General features: G+C 39.3%; 1 protein-coding gene and 1 long non-coding RNA gene across 2 annotated transcripts in view; both read left to right on the plus strand.

Moving 5' to 3' along the window:
- The first annotated feature begins 236 nt into the window (after positions 1 to 236).
- LOC139044989 (uncharacterized) lies at positions 237 to 13,428 on the plus strand. The gene is made up of 3 exons (XR_011502479.1): positions 237 to 542; positions 10,338 to 10,386; positions 13,307 to 13,428. It is a non-coding gene; the product is annotated as an uncharacterized lncRNA (long non-coding RNA).
- A 4,075-nt stretch (positions 13,429 to 17,503) lies between these two features.
- Positions 17,504 to 19,646, plus strand: part of SMIM14 (small integral membrane protein 14) — a 59,921-nt gene continuing 57,778 nt past the window's right edge. The window contains exon 1 of the mRNA XM_014857216.3: positions 17,504 to 17,839. The gene's annotated coding sequence lies outside the window, so the exon portion shown is untranslated. The remainder of the gene's footprint in view (positions 17,840 to 19,646) is intronic.

The raw sequence follows: 19,646 nt of genomic DNA on the forward strand, positions 1-19,646 counted from the left end.
ACTGTCCATTAATTATATCCATAGACGTCTTGTCGATAGGAAGGATTCTTAAAAGTTTGTGAGTGTGTAAATGTATAACAGGATTTGATCATGGAAACAGTACCAGTGGGGATGATATGGTATTTGTTATAGAGATTTGACCTTACACAACTGCGGAAACTGGTTAAATAGTTTGTGTATGGCTTTTGCTTCTATGTCTATGGGCCTGCTGCCAGCATGGCAAGAAGTCCAGAAGGAGAGACAGACATGAAGTGGGGAAGAGCAAAGACAAATTGGAACACAAGAGGACAAGCTGGAACCTGCTTCGGTCCCTTACTACCTGTAAGCTTCTAACTTCAGTGATGCAAATGACCTGCAGGAGAAACTAGTATCCTTCATTATGAAGCTAAATGTACACCTGACCCGGGAGTCGGAGCCGCTGTGGACCTGGCTGCTGCCTCTGCCTCCAAAGTGAGCCAACAAATCAGTGACAACATGTGTGAGCTGCAGCAGTACCTGGTGCCCTACACTGACCCTTCAAGTGTAAAAAGAAGATGAAAATGGTGAGTTGTATGGTATGTGAATTATGTCTCAATAAAGCTGTTGTTTTGTTTCGTTTTGTTTTAAAGATAGCTGCTGCTTCATTGCTGCTTTCTAAATCTTGTACAAAATGTCTCTTGTGGCCCAGGTTAATCTGTAACTATGTAGGAAAGGGAATTTCTGGGAATCCTAGTTCCTGCAACTAAATTAACACAGCACAAATCTGCCACAAACGTTTTCTGGTAGCTTACGTGAATTTTGTTTACAAATGTAAGCTTCAAAGCTAGGTGGAGAATCCATGTTCTGGTGCCAGTGAAGTCATCATTGGATTTAAGTAAAAGGTTCTGCCAATATCTACCATTTTGCACTTTAAGAAATGGTATGGGTAGAAGAGAAACTATAGGACTAAATAACATTATAAAAAGTTAACTAGTACTAAAGTTAAATTTGTAAATAGTTACAGTTCTTTTGTCCCTAAGAATAATACAAACTATTTATTACTGTACTAGGAATCGTGACTTTAAAAAAACCAAATACAGCTTACTTTCTGGAGAGCTTTCAAAAGTCAAAGCAAACAAAAGCTATGACTATTCAAATTCAGGTCATGAGATGACAGATAATTCTGGTAGACGTTAAATAAGTATGATGATACTGAGTTTAGAAATTAAGTGATGCGTGAATTTTGCATAGATATATTTCCCAACCAGGGATTAAAACAATCCAAAAAAATGGGAGAAAATAGTCTTTTCAACAAATGGTATTGAGACAAACTGGGTATCCACGTGCAAAAGAATGACCCTCAGCTCATACAATATAAAAATTAACTCAAAATAGATCATAGACCTAAGTATAAGAGCTAAAGCTATAAAACTCATAGAAGAAAACACAGGGGTAAATCTTCACGACCTTATATTAAGCAATAGTTTCTTAGGTATGACACCAAAAGCACAAGTGACAAAAGAAAAAATAGATAAATGGGACTTCATCAAAGTTAAAATGTCTTGTGCTTCAAAGTACACTATCAAGAAAGTGAAAAGACAGCCCAATGAATAGAAGAAAATATTTGTAAATCGTATATCTGATGAGAGTTGTATCCAGAATGTATAAGGAACTCTTACAACTGAACAATAAAATGACAATTCAATTTTAAAAAATGGGTGAAAGATATGAAGAGATATTTCTCCTAAGAAAACATACAAATGATTGATAAGCATATAGAAAGATGCCTGGCATAATTAGCCATTAGGGAAATGCAAATCAGAACCACCTTGAGATACCACTTCATATCGAATAGGGTGGCTAAAAAAAAAAGACATTATGTGTCTGTGAGAACGTGGAGAATTGGAACTCTCGTACATTGTTGGCTGGATTGTAAAATGGTTTAACCACTTTGGAAAACAATTTGGTAGTTATTCAAAATGTTGAATTTAGAGTTCCTAATGCCCCAGCAGTTCCACTGCTAGGTTAGAATACGCAAATCCACAGAAATAGAAAGTATATTAGGGGGCCGGCCGGGTGGTGCAGGGGTTAAGTGCGCAGGTTCTGCTCCCGCAGCCCGGGGTTCGCTTGGTTTGGATCCCAGGTGCGGACATGGCACCGCTTGTCAGGCTATGCTGTGGTAGGTGTCCCACATATAAAGTAGAGGAAGATGGGCACGGATGTTAGCTCAGGGCCAGTCTTCCTCAGCAAAAAGAGGAGGATTGACAGCAGTTAGCTCAGGGCTAATCTTCCTAAAAAAAAAAAAATAGTATATTAGTGGTTGCCAGAGGCTGGAAGAAGTAGGTGAGTGAGAAGTGACTTAATGGTTGTGGGGTTTCATTTTGGAGGATGAAAATGTTCTGAAAGTAGATAGTGGTAATGGTTGCAAAATCTATGAATATATTTAAATCTTCTGAATTGCGCACTTTAAAAGGGTGAATTTATGGTGTGCGAATTATATATTAATAAAGCTATTATTTAAACAAACCATTAAAAAGGAGCTCTTAGAAGAAACAGTAAATACTTGAAAGGTTAAATTTCATGTTTATAACTTTTTTTTTTCAGATTGGCACCTGAGCTAACAACTGTTGCCAATCTTTTTTTTTTCTGCTTTATTTTCTCCCCAAATTCCCCAGTACATAGTTGTACATTTTCGTTGTGGGTCCTTCTAGTTGTGGCATGTGGGACGCCGCCTCAGCATGGCCTAATGAGAGTGCCATGTCTGCGCCCAGGATCCGAACCAGCGAAACCCTGGGCTGCCAAAGCAGAGTGCGCGAACTTAACCACTCAGCCACGGGGCCAGCCCCCATGTTTATAAATGTTTAAAGCTGTTTTATTAGAATATTTAGACTTTTATCTTCACCAAAGAGGTTATATAGATGGCAAGTAAGCACATGAAAAGATGCTCAACATCAATAGCTATTAGGGAAATGCAAATTACTACCACAATAAGATAACACTCCACACCTATTAGAATGCCTAAAACTAAAAAAACTGACCATACCAATTGTTGGTGAGGATACAGAGGAATTAACCCCCTCACACTGCTGGTGGGAATGTAAAGTGGTATTTTAGAAGTTTGGCAGTTTCTTAAAAGTTAAATATATGCCTTTGATGACCAACCATTCCACTGCCAGATATTTACCAAGAATCATGAAAATGTATATTCGTAGAAAGACATACACTAATATTCCTAGCAGCTTTATTTTTAACAGCCAAAACAGGAAACCCAAAGGTTCAGAGGTAAAGAAATCATGGTATATCCGTACACTGGAATGCTACACAGCAATAAAAAGGAATGAAACTTTGATATATGAAACAACATGGATAAATCTCAAAATAAGCTAGACAAAAGAAGCTAGAATGAACAAGAGGGAAGGATTACAAAAGCAACACTTGGGTATGATAAACGAAATTAGTTTTCTTGGTTATGGTGACAGTTTCATGGATGTACGCATATGTTAATACTTATCAAATTGTACTATTTAAACATGCGCAGTTTATTTTAAGTTAATTTTACCTTGCTAAGATTGTTTAAAAAATTCTTGATCATTTGCACAGAGGTATTTCTGCTTTTTTCAGAATGTCATATAAATGGAAGCATATGTTATGTAGCCTTTGGATAGTGGGTTCTTTCACTTAGCATAATGCATTTGAGATTCATCAATATTGTTGTGTACATCAACAATCCATTCCTGTTTATTGCTAAGTAGTATTCCATTGTGTGGATGAACCACAGTTTATTTATCCATTTATCTATTGAAGAACATTTGGATAGTTTCCAGTTTGGGACAATTATGTATAATAATGCTTATACAGAGAATTCTCTTACAAATTAAAGACTCTTTTTGTGGTATAAATAATTATTATTTCCTTTAATACTTTTGTAAAATTTAGTCTTTAGTATATCAAACTTCCTTCAAGTGGGGTGCCTTTGTGTGAACGACACTATGAATGCCTAACAAATATCTACTTCATATGGCAAAAAGGGCATTATTGGCAATGTTGTGATGGTAAATGTTTAACAATTGGCTGGGGGGGGGGAGCCCTTGATTTGTATCATTTGCCAATTTCCACAGTGTAAATATTCCTACTGTGCTAATTTCAAGCTACCAATGTGACATCACTGAACTTGGAGTTGGGAAGTGATGGGCACAATTGGCTCTCATAGGGAAGGAGCAAATATGAGTTGGCTCCAGCACACCACTAATTACTGATAATGTAAGTTTAATAGGTACATGGAAAGAATAGTGGATAGAAAACCAGAAATATGATGTTGCAACATGTACTTTCTGAAAGACTGTTGGGAACTTCTCAAAGTTCTGATTCAGTTACTGATCTTTAGACATAATGTAGTATATTGAACTCTTGCTTATTAGGATGATCAACAATGAACTCTTCACAGAGGAGTGAAGAGCAAGGTTAAATAAATTTTAAAATACTGTGCATTGATATGAAAAATACCCAATAATAAACATGTTTTTGAGGAAATATAAGTTATGGATCAATTTTTACAAAAATAGAGAAAAATATAATCAATGATAAAAATGACCCAGTTTCAAAAACTATCAGTATCTAGTCAATTTGTATTGATAACGACCCATCGCCCTTCATTTATACCACCACCCATTTTCCTTCCCCTGATTATTTTGAAGCAAATTCCACATATCATATTTCATCTATAATATTTTATTGTCTCTAAAAGAAAAGGACTCTATTTTTAACACAGCCACAATACCATTACCATGCAGAAAAATGTATAGAAATTCCTTAACATCATCAAATATCCAGTTAGTGTTTAATTTTCTTGTTTGTGTTATAATTTTTGACAGTTTTTTCAAATAGGGATCCAGATCAAGTCTATAAATTATGATTGGTTCAATAGATTTTTTTTACGAAAACTTTTTGTGCCCAAAGATTTTTTCTAAACTTCTTTTAGTATTAAAAATTCCAAATTGGAGGCTGGCCCCGTGGCCGAGCGGTTAAGTTCATGCGCTCTGCTGTGGTGGCCCAGGGTTTCGCCGGTTCGGATCCTGGGCACAGACATGGCACCACTCATCAGTCCACTTTGAGGCAGCATCCCACATGCCACAACTAGAAGGACCTGCAACTAAGATATACAACTATGTACCAGGGGGATGTGGGGAGATAAAGCAGAAAAAAAAAAAAGAGATTGGCAACAGTTGTTAGCTCAGGTGTCAATCTTAAAAAAAAAAATTTAAATTAATATACAAAAGTAGCAGAAATAGTATAACAAGACTTAGCTTCAAGAATATAACACATGGTCAAATCCACTACCCCTACTACTAGAAGATTTTGAGGCAAATCCTAGGCGTCTTATCATTTCCTCTATAAATACATCACTATATATCTCTAAAAGATAAGAATTTTTAAAAAATTTAACAAAACCCACAAAACTATTATCACGTCTTAAAAACTATCAATATTTCTTTCTTTTTCTTTTTTTTTTTCCTGAGGAAAATTAGCCCTGAGCTACCATCTGTGCCAGTCCTCTTCCACTTTATGTGTGGGTCGCCACCACAGCATGGCTGATGAGTGGTGTAAGTCCACACCCGGCATCCAAACCTGTGAGCCCAGGCCACTGAAGTGGAGCATGCCAAACTTAACCACTAGGCCACCAGGGCTGGCCCTCTCCAAATTTTTTTAGCAGTTGATTTATTCAAATCAAGATCCAAACAAGGTCCCCATATTATATTAGGTTACTGTCTAAGTCTCTTATCTATAGGTCTTTTCTGTCATTTTTTGTTTTTTGCAATTTATTTGCAGAAGAAACATGGTAGTTTGTCCTGTAGAGTTTTCTACATTTTAGATTTGGCTGTTTGCATCCCTATGGTATTATTATGTTTGATCTGATTCAGGTTGGCTGCGGGTTTTTTGGCAAAAATACTTCATAGGTGTTGATGTGTATTCCTATTACGTCTCAACAAGAGCGCATAATGTCTGGTTATCTCTCCATGATATTAAGATCAATCAGTAGGTTCAAGTTAATTAATTAGATTTTCAGCTTGATCAATCCATCAGCTTTCACCTAAGGGTGTTAGCAGCAATTGATAATCATTACTTAGATACGTTATTTCATTAGGAGTTGCAAAATGGTGACATTCTAACTCTATCATTTCTTTCTTCTTTTTAAAGATTGTCACCTGAGCTAACATCTGTTGCCAATCTTCTTTTTTTCTTCTTCTCCCCAAAGCCCCCCAGTTTATAGTTGTATATTCTAGTTGTGAGTGCCTCTGGTTGTGCTATCGTTTCTTCTTTATTTTTTAGCTGGAATTGTCCTATAAAGAAAATTTTCCCTTCACCAACTATTTATTCTGAGTTATAGTTCATATAGGAAAGACAGGATAAATACTTGGTTCATTCCAAGTACGTATTTAATATTTTCAGAAAGGGCTGGTTCCCTAACATCTTTCAAAGGCAACCAAAGAGGTTTTAAAATTTGTTTTTAGTATTATTAGGAGTACATGGACTTTAACATGTTTGGCATGTTGCAATCCAAAAGTTATTTTGCTTTTAGATTCTTAAATTGATAAATCTGTGGTCAGTGGGAGCCCCTTCAAGTTGGACCCTAAGGTCTTTTGACATGACTTTACTAGCTTTGGTAGCGTCATGGTGTACTAAGATGTTTCATGCTCATCTTGCACATCTCCTGCTCCAAACTTGCAAGGAACCCTGGTTCCTGTTAGTGGGAAATGATTTTCAGAGACCACGATTTGGATGTTTGGACTGCTCATTGCCACTGAGTTGGTTACCATTTCGAAGTCTTTTTCAGTGGCCCACAGATTTATGATGTGTAATAGAGGGAAAACCTGAGCAATGAAATTTAGTGTGAATAGAAAGGGTAGAAATGAGAGACCTGGCTACATGGTAAATAATTAAAGATTATGTTATCTTTCTACCATGTACCATCATTTTGTCCCTTTAAAAAGGCATGAAATCTTAGGAAAATCACAATTAAATTAAACTCTTAAGATTTATTTGGATTTTTCCCTTCTTTTTTTTTTTGAGGAATATTAGGCCTGAGCTAACATCTGCCACCAATCCTCCTTTTTTTGCTGAGGAAGACTGGCCCTGAACTAACATCCATGCCCATCTTCCTCTACTTTATATGTGGGACACCTACCACAGCATGGTCTGCCAAGCAGTGTCATGTCTGCACCCAGGATCCGAACCGGCGAACCCCGGGCCACCAAAGCAGAACATGCACACTTAACTGCTGTGCCACCAGGCCAGCCCCATATACTTACGATTTTTAACATGGATTCCCAATTGTCCCAGCACCAGCACTCCACATGAAGATTTGCTCACAGAAGGCACTCAGTTAAATTGAACTGAACCTTGGCTGCAGCCGTAGCAGAACTTGACCTTCTATAAGTGCTCAATAGGTATTTGTTATTATTGCTGATAATGATGACTATTTGTAGAATGTGAATCTTCTTCCTGGCCCAAAAACATTTTGCCTGGAAGTCAGGTACATAATAATTAACTAAAACTACAGTTATTACAAGTGAGTACTTTCTCTTTTTGTCCTTAAGATTTTTTTACCTCAGAATGGAAGATTTGAGCAGGAAATGGAATATGCCTTCTTTCGGCAATGGGTTGGGTTCATGATTTTGGAGTTATCAAAATATAGGTTGCACATAACTGTGCTAAGACAACTCTCGTTCCCTTTCCACCCTTCTACTGCTTTAAATATGCTTGCCCCTGCCTCCTTCTCCAAGAGTTTGCTCATACATGATTTTCCCCTTCAGCCCCCAGCCTATTGGACCAGGAGTAGACTAAGCTGGGCAATTGGCTTTTCTCTCCCCAGAATTTGGACTTGGGATTTAGAAACTCCAGAAACTCCTTGGTTTCTGCTTGAACTAGAGATAATATGTAGCTGGTGTGGGTATGCACTGCATGTGCATTTGTGCACGTGTGTGGTGATGGGGTAGTTAGTTGTTTAGGGTCCTGCTATACCATGTAGTACCACTTGACTCTTGGGAAACTTCTTAACATTCCAAACAGTAGAAATGCACACTGCCCCACTACACAGCCGACACTTCCCTTTCTCAGCTTTACCTACTGTCTCGTGTCTCTTTTTCTATTCCCTAGCAGCATCAGGTCAATGGCTTGGCAATTTTTAGACTGGAGGCAATCATCAATTCTCAACTTACTGAAGCAGGTAATGAGTCAGAAGGTTCAAGCACCCCTACTTTATGAGTGATTCTTTTGGTGACTCCCTCCCTGGTCTTGGGGAAGAGGAAAATTCCCTACCCTCCCTCACAACTTAAGGAGAGAACACCCTCTCTCTCGAACACTACACGCCCCTCAAAAGGCAACTTTCACTTGTTCCTGTCTTCCCCTTACATGAAGGAGGGGATAGTGGTGATGGTAGTGCTGATTTTCTTAACTGGTATCTCTCACTAGGCCCAGTGGGGAAGGATAGATTCCAAAAGCTGATGCTTCTTCAAATGGATTAGGGGAGGGTAGTCTTTAGCACTGTGTATTCTTAGCTTTGGGCTTAAAAACAGGATCCTATTTCACTTAAAATGAAACAATCCCTGACATAGACAATGATATGAGCTGGATTTCTTTCAAACTGTTTTATATAATTAGAAGCATAAGTGCATCACTTGTGGTAGAAACTTGCCAATATGTATATAAGACAAATTTTACAGATCTCTCAGAATTGGTTGTCTTTTTAATAGTCTAGTTCATTACTATTTACAGAGCATTTTCATATATATTGTGCTATTTAATTAAATGCTTGGGCTGTCTCTGACCCACAATCCTATCCACAGAGCACATTTGAAACTTCCAGAGCATTCCTGATATCCTAGTTTGTTTTCCAATTATGCTTCCTCCCCAAGGTGCATAGCCTCCTTTCCAGAGCCAAAGGATCTCTAGTTGGAGCTGATCCTAGATTAAAGCCTATCTCAGGAAAGGAATATCTTTTCATCTATTTTAATCTCCCATTAATTTGGCATTTAGATTCTTTTTAACAATTACATTTGGACTCTATTTCAGGATTTTTGTACCATCTGCATATCTACCTTTATTTATCTTCGTTACATGATAAGAGAGCATCTTAGAATTTAAAGTGTGTATATAGTCAGTTTCCACTATTAAGGGAAAGTTAAATAGGTAGCCCACGGAAGGAACCCAGTGGAATTCCTGCAGTTCTCCACCCTTCCCTGACTCTATTTCCTCCTCTGTTTTTAACTTCTACAACCGTTGCTAGTATGCAATTTTGGATTGTGGCTGAAGCTACAAGTATACAGATTTAGTCAGATAAAAAGATAATGGCTAGTAATAGGAAAGGGTCACTTAAAATCCTCCTGTAATGATTGAGGTCCCTTCAAGATTCACAGTCTTAAGCATCACATTAGGAGAAAGAATATCCCAGTAGCAGAAGGTGATAACTTTAAACGTTAGAGAAAGAGACTGAAATATGTTCGTGAGGATTTGGGTGGAGACTGGAGAATGAAAATAGACATAGGTTAATGAATGCCAGAACTCAATAATCCCTAAAATTTGTGTGTGTCTGTGTGTGTGTTTAAATGTGCTCCAGAGGATGAAATAAATAATATCTTCTAAAAGGAAGAAATGTTGAAAGGCAGACGGCAAGTATACTGGAGCAATCACATCTGCTTCTCCCCACGTACCTATTAAACATTATTCCCAAGGTCAGAGGACAAATAGTTTGCCTTTTATTTTCCTCATCCTAAATGTCTTTCTTTTTCAAATTTCTTCCCATAAAACTTCTGATGTGCTCATTTTCTTTCACCAGGTCCCCTTCTTCAATTTCTGTTACACAAAAGCTTGAAAAATCATTCTACCTCTAAGTTTCATCTCAATTTTATTATTTCTTTAAAAAATTGGTATGTAGAATACTGTCTATTAATTATTATATAACAAAAAATGAATATACAAAATTTTGTTTGGTTCCCTTTGAAGTTTTAAATTACAAAAATACAACTCATGTTCTCTACAGGAAATAGTAATGAAACAGCAGACTCTTCAAAACATAAGAGTAACTTGATTTATTCCTAATGACTGAAAAAGTGAACATACTTTCTCAAGATCCATTTCTCCTGAATCTAAGTTGTATAGCTACCTTCAACTGGCTAACAGTGAAAGTTTTACACCAGATAATAAAACAGCTTTAATGTGAATTTGGAGGGCCTCTTAACTTTCAAAAAACTGTAGAATTATTGTTGGCCAAAATTAACTACAAATAAATTAATAATTTAAATATAAAAAATGAATAATTGAGAAGTTAGAGGAAATTAGAACTAAACATTTATTAAATGTTTGTATCTATATGTTCTTTGTAGGCGACAGGATTTTCATATTCATCAACGTGCCCCAAGTGCCCAACACATGGTACGTATTCAACAAATACCTGCTGAACCGAGGATAACCTTTTAGCTTAGAAGTAAAAAAAAACAAACAAACAAAAACAATTTCAAGGGAAAATAGGAAACATTTGACTAAACTTTTAAAATTAAATTTTGGTACATTAAAAATTATAATTAAGATAAAAAGAAGATAGCGAACTGTAAAAGTATTTGAAGCAAATATGAGAGGTGAAGAGTAGAAATGTTTATTAAATATTTGATACAAATTGCTAAAACATAAAAACACGAACATCTCTGAACTTCAAGGTATCGCAGGTATTTTAATAGTTTGTAAACTGTTTTAACAGATTCAAAACTTCTAGATCTGAAATAAAACATCAATCTCAGATATTGTTTGGAAAAAACAGGATTAATTTTAAGAACAAAAACCAATACCCTTAGAATATTAATATTACAAAACACAGTAATTCTTCATACCCTTAATTCAGACTACAATTCAGCTGCTGAAATATTTTTAAAATTTCAAAACATGATAACATCAGGAATTATTTCACTTCCTAATATTGCTATCTTCACTTTTTATTATGTGCGTGTTGTATCATTTTCCCCCATTAACAATATGTCCACAAGCATTTTTACATATGCTGTATGACATTCATAATTAAAAATTCATTAATGACTTCCATTCAACATAGTACTGGAAGTTCGAGCTAGAACAATTAGGCAAGAAAGATAAATAAAAGGCATCCAAATTGGAAACGAAGTAAAACCATCTCTGCCTGCAGATGACATGATTTTATATGTAGAAAACCCTGAAGATTCCACAAAAAAACTGTTAGAAGTAATAAACAAATTCGGCAAAATTGCAGGAAACTAAATCAACACTCAAAAATCAGTGGCATTTCTATACACCAACAATGAACAATCCAAAAAGGAAATTAAGAAAATAATTCCATGTATAACAGCATCAAAAAGAATAAAATATTTAGGAGTAAACTTAAGCAACGAGGTGAAAAACTAGTACACTGAAGACTAGAAAACACTGCTTAAAGATATTAGGACACAAATATGTGGAAAGACATCCTGTGTTCATGGGTTGGAAGACTTTATATCATTAAGATGTCAATACTACCCAAAATGATCTACAGATCAATGCAATCCCCATCAAAATCCCAAAGACATTTTTTGCAGAAATAGGAAAATCCATCCTAAAATTCATATGAAACCTCAAGGGATCCTGGATAGTCAAAACAATCTTAAAATAAGAAGAACAAAGTTGGAGGGAGGTCTCACACTTTTTATTTCAAAACTTACTATAGAGTCACAGTAATCAAACAGTGTGGTACTGGTATAAAAACTGATATATATACAAATGCAATAGAACAGAGAGCCCAGAAATAAATACTTATATTTATGGTCAAATGATTATCCACAAGGGTACCAAGATCATTCAATGGGGAAAGAACAGTCTTTTCAACAAATGGTGCTGGGAAAAGTGGATACCCTGATACAAAGGAATGAACTTGGACCCTTACCTTATACCATCTATAAAAATTAGCTGGAAATTGATCAAAGACCTAAATGTAGTAGCTAAAACTATAAAACTCTTAGAAGAAAACAGGAGAAAATTTTCATGACATTAGATTTGGCAACGGTTTCTTGGATATGACACTAGAAGCACAGGCAACAAAAGAAAAATACAGTCTTCATCAAAATTAAAAACTTTTGTGCAAAGGACACTATCAACAGAGTGAAAAGGCAACCTATGGAATAAGGAAAATATATGCAAATCATATGTCTGATAAGGGATTAATATCCAGAATATCCAAAGAACTCCCATAACTCAACAACAAAAAAACAAACCACTCAATTTAAAAATGGGCAAAGGACTTGAATAAGAAGATCTCTAAAGAAGATACACAAATTGCCAATAAGCACATGACAAGACACTCAATATCATTAATTATTAGGGAAATGCAAATCAAAACCACAATAAAATACCACCTCACACCAATTATATTAGCCATTAGGAAGGCTAATATAAAAAAAACAGAAAGTAACGTGTTGGTGAGGATGTGGAGAAACTGGAACCCTTATGCACTGCTGGTGGGAATGTAAAATGGTGCAGCCACTGCGGACAACAGTACGATGGTTCCTCAAAAAATTAAACATAGAATAACCATATGATTCAGCAATTTCACTTCTGGGTATCTACCCAAAAGAACTGAAAGCAGGGACTTGAAAAGATGTTTGTATACCCATGTTCTTAGCAGTATTATTCATATTAGCCAAAAGGTGGAAGCAACCCAAATTTTCATTGATGGATAAATGAATGTGGTATATACATACAATGGAATATTATTCAGCCTTAAAAAGGAAGGAAATTCCAGAGCCAGTCCTAATGGCCTCACAGTTAAAGTTTGGCACACTCCACTTTGGCAGCCTGGGTTCGGTTCCCAGGCACAGAAATACACCACTCAACTGTCAGTAGCCATGCTGTGGCAGCAGCTCACATAGAAGAACCAGCAGAACTTACAATTATACACAAGTACGTCCTGGGGGATTTGGGGGTGGGGCAGGGGAGAGAAAAAAGGAAGAAGACTGTCAACAGATGTTAGTTTAGGGGGAATCTAGAGTTTAATAGGCATAGACTTTTATCTGGGAAAGATGAAAAAGTTCTGGAGACAGATGTTGGTGATGGTTGCACAACAATGTGAATGTATTTAATGCCACAGAACTGTTCACCGAAAAATTGTTAAAATGGTAAATTTTATGTTATATATATAACCACTGTTGCAGACTGAATTGTGTCCCCCTAAATTCATATATTGAAGCCCTAATCCCCACTGTGATTGTATTTGGAGACAGGGTCTTTAAGGAGGTAATTAAGGTTAAATGAGGTCATAAGGGTGGGCTCTAATCCAATAGGACTGGTGTCCTTATAGGAAGCGGAAGAGACACCAGGAGTGCCATGTGAGGACACAGCGAGATGGTCATCTGCAAGCCAGGAAGAGAGCTCTAACCAGAAACCCACCCTGCAGGCCTGTCGATCTTGGGTTTCCTGCCTCCAGAATGTTGAGAAAATAAATTCCTGTTATTTAAGCCATCCAGAATGTGGTATTCAGTTATGGCAGCCTGAGCAGACTAATACAACCATAATTTTTTTTTAAAGTAAAAAAAAATCATTAATTATTTTTTTCATTGCAAAAATAATGTATGACTCTGAAGAAATTCAAGCCACACAAAAGGGTAAACAGTCACAAAGAAGCCTCCTCTCCCCTCAGTAACCAGTGTCAATCGTTTTAGGAATATCTTCCAGAATGAGTTTTATGACTATATAAAGCATATGTATTTATATTTACAAACTCTTTCTTCTTCTGAAGCAAGAATCAAAGTAGGGTCTGGTTCAGAAAGGGAAGATACCTTCAAGTTTGTTAATCTCAAACATAATTTGAAATTCATCTATCCCATTACCATTGTACCTTTAGATTATTTCTAGGTTTTTTCTCCATCATATAAAATGTGATTAACTTCCTTATATAATCTTTCTATTTTAATTAATTAATTATTTTTCAAGATTGGCAACTGAGCTAACATCTGTTGCCAATCTTTATTTTTTTCCTTTTTCTCCCCAAAGCCCCCCAGTACATAGTTGTATATTCTAGTTGTGGGTCCTTATGGCTCTCCTTTGTGGGAAACTGCCTCAGCATGGCCTGAAGACTGGTGCCATGTCCGGGCCCAGGATCTGAACTGGTGAAACCCTGGGCTGCCGAAGCAGAGCGTGCAAAGTTAACCACTTGGCCACAGGGCTGGTCTTTAATCTTTCTATTTTAAATTATTCCGGGGTCTGGCTGAGTGGTTGAGTTTGGGTGCTCCGCTTCAAAGCCCAGGGTTTCACCGGTTCTTATCCTGGGTATGGACATGGCACCACTCATCAGGCCATGCTGAGGTGGCATCCCACATAGCAGAGCCAGAGGCACTCACAACTAGAATATACAACTATGTACTGGGGGCTTTGGGGAGAAGACGAAGAAGAAGAAAAAAGAAGATTGGGAACAATGTTAGCTCAGGTGTCAATCTTCAAAGAAAAAAATTATTCCTATCCACAAGTTTTTTAGATCCTAATATAAATATAGTATATTTATCCTTTTCATTACCATTGTTCATGTAGGTTATTTCCATATTCTTCTCCCAACATATAAATATAATTAATATCTTTATAATCTTACTCTCTTTTAAATTATTTAGTTAAGTTCCTAATAGTGAAATTGGGTCAATGGATGTGATATTTTTATGTAACTTGATACATATTGCCAAATTGATTTCCACAAAGCTACCTGCCAACTTACATTTCTATCAGCAGTGCTAACAGTACAAACATTAGATACTCCTATTTAAAAATATCTCTCTAAGGTAGTAGTTGAAAAAGGAAATCTTGCTTCAATTTGCATTTTTTTGTTTTGTTTTGTTTTGTTTTGTTTTTGAGGAAGATCAGCCCTGAGCTAACTACTGCCAGTCCTCCTCTTTTTGCTTGAAGAAGACTGGCCCTGAGCTAACATCCGTGCCCATCTTCCTCTACTTTATACATGGGACGCCTACCACAGCAGGGCTGCCAAGCGGTGCCATGTTCGCACCAGGGATCCAAACCAGCGAACCCCGGGCTGCCGAGAAGCGGAACGTGCGAACTTAACTGCTGCACCACCGGGCCAGACCCTGCATTTTTGATTACTAATGAGATGGAAGATTTTTCACATATCTATTAGTCATTTATATCTCCTTTTTGTGTGTAAACCACCAGTTCATACTCTATACCTATACATGTATTGGAGGCATTAATGTCTTATTGATTTGAATGAGTGCTTTATATATTATGGTATTACTCCTTTATTATCAATATTTATTCTGAACATTTTCCAGTTTGTCTTTTAATTTTGTGTCCATTCAACAAATATTTATTCAGTATCTCCTATGTTCTGGGTACTGTGATAGGAATTCTGTTATTCTTTACATAGAGAATTACACACACACTTTTTTGTTCTTCCATTGTTTAAAGTTCAGAAAGGTTGAACTTAAAGATTGGGGTAAAAAAACACAGAAGATCCCATATCACTGTGTGGGTCAGAGCCGGCCCTTTCTATCTCTCACGATACTGCAGGCAGATGGTGCATGGTGATAGTCATCCAATGTTCGACCAGCATTGCAGGATCAGCCCAATCAAGGTAGTTCACTTATATGGCTTGCAAGTTGGTGGACTGTTGGTAAGGGCTTTTGTTCCTTTCCACATGGGCCTCTTTGTGCGGCTGCTTGAGTGGACTAGCTTCCCACAGAGCAAGCAATCCAAGATAATGAGCTGGAAAGCTGCACTCAGTGCCTTTATGACCTAGCCGCAGAAGTCACACACCTTCTGCCAAACACAGTAGCCCTGTTTCAAATGGCTGGGGGAGACTACATTTCCAGAGGTGAGAATCATTGGGGGTTATCTTAGAAGCTAGCTACCAAGGATTCTTCTTTTTTTTTTTGAGGAAGATTAGCCCTGAGCTAACATCTGCTGCCAATCCTCCTCTTTTTGCTGAGGAAGATTGGCCCTGAATTAATACCTGTGCCCATCTTCCTCCACTCTATATGTGGGATGCCTGCCACAGCATGGCTTGCCAAGCAGTGCCATGTCCGCACCCGGGATCCGAACCAGTGAACCCCAGGCCGCCTGAGCAGAATGTGTGAACTTAACCGCTGTGCCACTGGGCTGGCCCCCCAAGGATTCTAATACCTTGATTTTCCTACAGTTTACTTTATAAAGCAGTTTCTGACAAGTTTGCAACAACCCACAAGAAGTCTAGTTTTATACCATACTGTTCTCTTAAACACAGCTGTGTTCTCAAACACATGTGTACATGGGTGCACTCAAGCATACAAGGCTTTCTGTTCCACAAATTAAAGTTCCACAGAGTAAAGACCCTCTGCTACAGGATCAGCCCACGAACTTCACTGGGGCGCTAGATTCCACCTCAAGATCTCTGAATTTGAGTAAAGAGTTCAAGATTGCAGATTAAGGGCCAAGAAGCTTCACTTCTATCTACTTGTAATCTCTGTTAATTAACTAGGAAACTTTTGAGTTTTACCAGAAACCTTTAATTTTCTAGAAACCTTCACCTGTGTTCAATATCCACTTTAATTAAAAAGCTCCTGCAACGTTAGCTCAGGGTGAATCTTTCCCAGCAAAAAAAGCAAAAACTCTTGTAGATTATACTAATTTGCTGCAGATGACTCAGCTAGTTGAGGTAATTAACCAGATAGCTGAGGTAGAAGTCCAGGTTGGGTGAAAAGGTCACCAAGTGAGCATCAGGCAGACAGTTTCTTACAGCTAACTTTCACCTCTCCTGCAGGATAGGCAAAGAGGCACCTTTGTGAAATCCCTGTTTGGAGCTCACACTTTTATTTTACCACTGCTCCCGTCTTAATGACAATTTGTCAATTCATGAACCTAAGAAAAGAGAGTAGCCCTAAGTTTTGCCAAATTGGGGAATTTCCCGAGCCCCAAAAGTTTAGCAGGGAGAGTAAGGAGGCCAGAATGGGAGAGTAGGAAGCACCAACCTAAACTAAAAAGGAGCCAAGTTCTTACCCCACAAACAGTATTCCAGCCCCTAAGGTCAAAGTAACAAGGGCCTGGGCTGGTTGCCTAAAACAGCTTTCCCCTCCGGTCCCTAATATCTCCCGACCAGCAAGTCATCTTCGGTGGCATATTCCCTTTGTTATTCCTCTTGAGCTTAATTTTAGCCAGCTGTCCGAGTACAAAAATGTTAAGCAGGGTAAAGGGGACCAATAACGGTCATATTTGGCGTACTTTTGCACACAAGGCTAAACCCCTGAGCTCCAATTTTCACCTGGGACAGGGTGATCAAAACCACAATCTCTAGGGGTCCTCTGCCTCGCAGACGTCAAGCTGCGCCCACCTCTCCCTCTACCCCGGCTATCCTAAAGACGCGGGTCAAGGAAAGCCATCAGCGCAGGCCAAAGGGAGGCCTACAGCAGAAGACACTGCCCAGCGCAGACGAAACAGAGGCTACGTGGGCCAGCTCCACCTCACAGCGCGCGGCCCCACCCCTCCCGACCGGAACTGCAATCTCCGTGCTCCGCGCCCCCACGAAGAAAGAGCGTGACACACGCGCCCGCCCCGCCTCCCCGGACGCACTGGGCAGGCGCGGGGCGCGCGCATGCTCGGCGGGCGGGCCGCTGGGGTGTCCAGCCGCTGCTATCTGTTGCGCCGCCGCCCGCGGGAGCCGGCAGATCCGGGTCTAGTGGCTAAGAGTGACGTGGTCAGTCGAATCAAAACAGAGGAGGGGAGGAAGCCGGCGGCTGGCAGCAGCGGCGGCAGCGGCGTCCCGGGCAGCCGCAGGGTTCCGGAAGCTCCAGGCGGTCTTTCTGCCGAGCCTTGGTCCCGGCCCCCATCCTCCCCGCCCCGTCGGTTGTTGTCTGGGCGGGTGAGTGTCTCCCCTTCTCCCACCGCCGTTCGCCGGCCCACCTTCCCCTCACCCCGCTTTTTCCTGGGGGTTCCTCAGGCTCTCGGGGACTGCGGAGGCTGCGGCAGAGCGGGGCTGCTTCTCGGCTCGGTGGTTCCCCGGCCGGGCTGGCGGCTCTGCCCCCCGGGGAAGCCCGCTGCTGCCGAGCCAGCGCCCCTCGTTGAAGAGCGAGGCAGAGAGCCTGCAGTTTGGCTTTCTCTACAGGAAGCCGGAGTCGGGGCTTGGCAGGAAAGTGGACGGTAGCCACGGGCGGTTTTATTTTTAGGGCCAGACAGTCAACTTGGGTGGAGGCGTATGATGGAGTAAAAAGAAGAGAGAGAAAGTCGTAGCTGGAAGGAAAACCCCACAAAGCCTGAAACCCGCTCTTGTATCATTTACGTCTGTTCCTCGGTCCTTTCTGGGTTTGGTGAAGTCACTAGGATGCGTCCTTTGTTGTGATTGATGAGACAGGAAAGCTGCCATCCAGAAAGCGGGTGCTTTTTAGCCCTTACTGTGTTGCGAATTTAAAGGATTCCCTTTTTCTGTTTGTGCAGTCAGCGGAACCAGAGCTGACAGTAAAGAGGTAGCACCCTTTATTGGAACAGATAACGTGCGACGAACTGGTTACCGGAGTACCTGAAGACCCATGTTGCCGTTTAAAGCCGAAGTTTCCAAAGTGGCTGCTTCTCTGTGTGTGAGGATTTTGGCCAGGGTGATGTTTGTTAGCTGTAGAGAGTCGGGGGGATGCTTTCAGTTGTCCCAATTTGCAAAATCGTCGAAGCTGGGGCCTTAATGGGAGAATGTCTTGGTTTTGCATCAAGACAGTCGGATGAGCCTCATGCACGTAATACCTGTGTGTGTTGCAGAGTCCTTCCACTCGTTTGCGTGATTGTCAATTATTCTGTATGTCGGCAGCTAAACGTGCAGTAGCTTGGACGGCGTAAAACCTTTTAGCGTTTTAGTCTTGAGACCCTCAGGAGGCGTTCTCGCTGCCCACTTCTGTGGACGATGCCGGAAGCCCGTGTTCCCTTCCACTTCAGGTGACTGGCCACGCAGATGCCTCTGGTGTCGCCTGCCCCGAGCCCCGCCGCCTTCCCCGCCCTCGGCAGCACGAAGGAGACCAGAAGACCAAACCTCCTTCTTGTCCTAACTTGGTTTTAAGAAAGAACATTTCTTCCCCCCCAAAAAACTCATTAGTTGAGGTGTTTCTTTAGTAAACGGCAAGAAAGAAAAAGAGAAGTATGTGCTAATTATTGCCCCTTATCAAATGCAGGAAGAGTTTTTATGAGTTTAGACTATTCCCTCGAAGGGTATGTCCTTCTGTGGCATGAAATGGACCTCTTCTTCACAAATTTCTTCCTCCTGGGTGTACCACAGTTGGAATCCTCCTGATTGAGATAAATGAGATTATGCTTTCTTGAGGTTCTTCCTTTTTTTTTTTTACCTTTTAATGTTAAGCTATAACTGAATATTTTTGCTTATGTGAAATAATTTGTGATGATTGGTGAAAATATTGGTTAAAGCAGATAAGAGAAAATAAGTCATTGATATTCCTGCCATCCAAAAATCAACAAAATGTTAGCAGTGCTTTATGTCCTTCTAGCCTTTTTTACATTTATATATTTTATGTAGAAATGGTCTCATATCGCATATGCTTTTCTGTAACGAGCTCTTTCACATAGTAGCACTTCTCTTTTTGAGTAACAAAATTTAAATATTTGCAGATATGAACTTTTGGGCCTTAATTTTTAGGGAATATTCACTGTATGTTTGTCAAACCATAGTGATT

This window comes from Equus asinus, chromosome 3 (assembly GCF_041296235.1).
Source record: "Equus asinus isolate D_3611 breed Donkey chromosome 3, EquAss-T2T_v2, whole genome shotgun sequence".
NCBI classification, from domain to species: Eukaryota; Metazoa; Chordata; class Mammalia; order Perissodactyla; family Equidae; genus Equus; species Equus asinus.